The following is a 4,743-nucleotide window of genomic DNA, read 5'->3' as shown; positions in this document are numbered from 1 at the left end:
CCAGGTTATACCAGTATGGTCCATATCACTATATACAGGATGTATAACTTATACCAGCTGTACATATATAATTATATACAAAAGATACCTAGGTTATACCAGCATACTCCATATTACTATATACAGGAGATGTATAACTTATATCAGCTGTACATATATAATTATATACAGGAGATACCCAGGTTATACCAGCATGCTCCATATCACTATATACAGGAGATGTATAACTTATACCAGCTGTACATATATAATTATTTACAGGAGATACCCAGGTTATACCAGCATGGTCCATATCACTATATACAGAGAGATATTTAACTTATACCAGTAGTACATATATCATTATATACAGGAGATACCCAGGTTATACCAGCATGCTCCATATCACTATATACAGGAGATGTATAACTTATACCAGCTGTACATATATCATTATATACAGGAGATACCCAGGTTATACCAGCATGCTCCATATCACTATATACAGAGAGATGTATAACTTATACCAGCTGTACATATATAAATATACGCAGGAGATCCCCATGTTATACCAGTCCATACCATCATACAGAATTTTCAATTTCTGTCCAGCATTACCTAAATTGTCCACATGGAGGCACTGAAACACTCCTTATGTCTTCTCCTAAGCTTAGTTTTCATTACTATTACTGTTGAATTTATGCTTTGTGCACATCTTGTTTTTTGCTTTGAGTGTTCCCTGACATATACCTCCATCGGAAGCCTCTAACATATGTCAATGTATGGGCATACAGTGGCATCTGTCACCCATTCACCCCATTGAAACAAAAGGGCATACTGCAGAGAGAAGTGCAGCAGACTACAGTCTCCTATGGATGGTAGAAGAACAGCCCGGTGTATGCCAAAGTGGCACTGTTAGCATCTTCTGTGTGCATAGGCCCTATGGAAACTATTAGGGCTCCTACCCACTAGCGTTTTTTTGTGCTTTGCGATTTTAACATTAGAAAGTCCCATTGACATTTGCATTAAAAAAACGCTAGTTGGTGGGAGCCCTAAGCTTGAGTCTAATATATAGCTATATATTACTGTACAAAAAAGAAGAAAATAGGTCAGCACTACCCAATGGAAATATATCCAATAGAAATATAGGTGCGTGTTAAACCATGCCTGCAACATACAGAAGAAGCAGAAACCAAAAATGAACGCACCCTTAGTCCGGTGTTGGCCGCCTTTTGCCTCCATGACTGCAGTAACCCTCCTAGCTGCTTTCCTTCAAATTCCCATAGATGTGTGGAGGGAGGAGAGGCTCAGATAGATGATGGGTGTGTTGGGTACATGGATACAGCGTTCTAGTTCATTCCAAAGATGCTGGATGGGATTGAGATCCGGACTTTGGGCAGCCAATGAAGTTTGCAGACATTCTGTTCCTCAAACCAAGCCTGAACACTGCGTGCCATGTGACATGGGGCTCGGTCATGTTGGTGGAGACATGGAGCTGTACCCAAGTATTGCCACAGGTGATGCCACATTGTCCGGAATGTCCCATTGGTGTTGAGGGTGGGCTTCACTATAACCAACAGTCCTAGTCCTTCCAGCAGAAATACCCCCGAATCATAACAGAACCTCCCGCAAACCTCACTGTTGGAACAATGCAATTATGTGGAAACCGCTCTCCAGCCGACCGCCACACCCAAGTGCTATCATCCGATCGGAGGCTGGTGTCCTGTGATTCATCCTTCCACAACACTCGCTTCCACTCATTTACAGTCCGATGCTCCAAGCACCATCACAGGCGCCGCTGTGCATTCACTGCTGTGATGTTGTGTGTCGCCACTCGTCCGTGGTAACCCTTCACATACCGTTCCCTACGGATGGCCCTGGTGCTGATGGATGTCCCAATGGCCTGTGAGACCCCCTGAGCGAGGGCAGACAATGTGTGCCTGATGCCTTCACAGCTGGTACAAGGCTTCGTTGTCCACGTTCAGTCAGTTTACGGGGTCTTCCTGAAGGTGGCGGCTGCACCGCACACAACAGATGGCTCCCATCTCTCAATACCATTGCCAACAGTGGACTCTGGAATGTCCTGCGATGTCCCGTATTGATCGGTTGGTGACATCCCACCACCAGACCCCGTTGTCAGCTCTACACCTGGGGGGCATCTGGTGGTGTGTGATACTCTCCTTTATACCCAATGCTCACGCATCACCTGACAGCACAGGATTGGTTGGTGTGTGTGTGTGTGATACTTTTGTCAACATAACGTATGTAGATAACACAGGATCTGTCATTCACAGTAGGTGATGGTCACAGCTAACCTCCTCCCCCTCCCTGCACAAGTTACACAGCATTCCACCATACTCTACCATAGAAGGCTACACATGGTGGTCAGAGCTCACCTCCTTACCCTCCCTGTATATCACAAAGCATGCCCACAACACACTTTCTTATAAGTCAATGAGTAATGGTTAGAGCTCACCCCCTCCCCCTCCCTGCACAAGTTACACAGCATCCCACCATTCTCTACCATAGAAATCTATAGATGACAGTCAGAGCTCAACTTATTATCCTCCCTGTACATCACAAAACAAGTCCACCATACAGTCCCTATAGGTTAATGAGTAATGGTCACAGCTCACCACCTCCCCCTCTCTGCACAGTTAACAGAGCATGTCCACAACACTCTCCCATAGTGTTCTGCTTCTGCCCTTTTTTGTCTATGCCCCATGAGGCTGCTGTAAAGCAAATCCCTACATGCCGCCCCTGTAGTCATGTTTCACTATCTGGTATCACCTAGTAATATAAATATGGGTGATCCATTTCAGTTCTATAAGTTATGATGGATGTATTATAAGTTGTTATTAGGGCTGTGGGGGGGGCAGTAGATTAGGCTTTCATTTACGCCATGCTCTAAGCCAGAATCTCGCAGTTGTTCTTATCGCCTCGCTACTTCATGACTGTGTAAACTCCGCTCGGCCCTCATGTCCCTCTACATTATTGACTGACGTCGTGTATATAAACAGAACACAAAGTCCAAGGCCCTGGGGTGTAAATAATCAGCTTATAATGAGCGTGGAAGAGGCGTGGGTCTGGGGATGCCGGCTGCGTTCTTATCGGCTCCCAGAATCCTCTGCTCCTGCCTGCGCAGTGTCACTTACACAACCCTCATGTGTTAGCTGGTATTGTAGTAACACGGAACCTCGTGTATCCACAGAGTATCCAAACATCCTGTCCAGAGCAAACCCAAACGCTGATATGGAGCCCAGCGGGGAAACACTAATTTATTACCCCATCTGGATGAGGTGGCACCGGGGTTAACCCTTACGATGCGGCACACTTAGAAAGTTTGTTTCTAGTGCTGCATGTACCCTCCAACTTTTTAACAATTCTTGCAGCATACTTGATGCGCCATGTCACCTAACAGTAAGGGCTCCTTTACACGAACGTGTGGTGACAGTGTATTAAGCACACGGGTTCGGCACGCGTAATACTTTGTACCAATCTGCCATAAGCTCCTATGTTGCTGATCACATGTATTGCCCCGAAATATGTGCGCAATAAAGATCACAGCGTGTTCTACCTAGACGCGTATTACGTGCGCACACATGCCAAGATAGGGCATGGTGATCAGCAGTGCCCAGCAAGTACGCCATGTCATTGAGCACTTGCTACATGCCGCGCAACTGTCTCATGCGGGCAGCGCACCGCAAATAACACTTGTGTGAAGCAGCTCTAATAGTGCTCATTAATGACCCCCACACAGTAATTTTGCCCCTTAGTGACCCAATCACAGTAATAATACCCCACATGCCCCTCAGATATACTGTCCCTCCCTTAGTAATAATTATTCCACATGCCCACCTTTAGTAATAATGCTCCATTCACTAATAATATCCCCCCTCAGTCATATTTCCCCCATTCAGTAATAATGCCCCTTCATGCCCACACTCTGTAATAATGCTCCGCTCACTAATAATGTCCCCACATGCCCCCCTCAGTCATAATGCCCCTGCTCAATAATAATGTCGCCCTTCAGTAATAATGCTCCCTTTATTAATAATGTCCGGCTCAGGTAAACGTCCGCCCTCAGTTATAATGCCCCCACCTTAGTAATAATGCCTCGCTCAGTAATAATGTCCCAGTCAGTTAAATGTCCCCCTCAGTAATAATGCTCCCACCTTAGTAATAATGCCCAGCTCAGTAATAATGTCCCCCTCAGTAATAATGCCCCCCACCTTAGTAATCATGTCCTGCTCAGTAATAGTGCCCCCCCTTAGTAATAATGCTCCCCCTTAGTAATAATGCCCCAGTCAGTTAAATGTCCCCCTCAGTAACAATGCTGCCACCTTAGTAATAATGCCTTGCTCAGTAATAATGCCCCCCATCGTAATAATAATGCCCCACTCAGTAATAATGCCCCCACCTTAGTAATAATGTCCCCTCTCAGTAATAATGCTCCCCCTTAGCAATAATGCCCCCCACCTTAGTAATAATGTCCCCTCTCAGTAATAATGCTCCCCCTTAGTAATAATGCCCCACTCAGTTAAACATCCCCCTCAGTAATAATGCCACCACCTTAGTAATAATGCCCCAGTCAGTTAAATGTCCCCCTCGGTAGTAATGCCCCATTCAGTTAAATGTCCCCCTTAGTAATAATGCCCCACTCAGTAAAATGTTTCCCTCAGTAATAATGCCCCCCACCTTAGTACTAATGTCCCCCTTAGTAATAATTCCCCCACCTTAGTAATAATGCCCCAGTCAGTTAAA

This window comes from Eleutherodactylus coqui, chromosome 8 (genome assembly GCF_035609145.1).
Source record: "Eleutherodactylus coqui strain aEleCoq1 chromosome 8, aEleCoq1.hap1, whole genome shotgun sequence".
NCBI classification, from domain to species: Eukaryota; Metazoa; Chordata; class Amphibia; order Anura; family Eleutherodactylidae; genus Eleutherodactylus; species Eleutherodactylus coqui.
Note: the sequence above shows the minus strand (reverse complement) of the source record.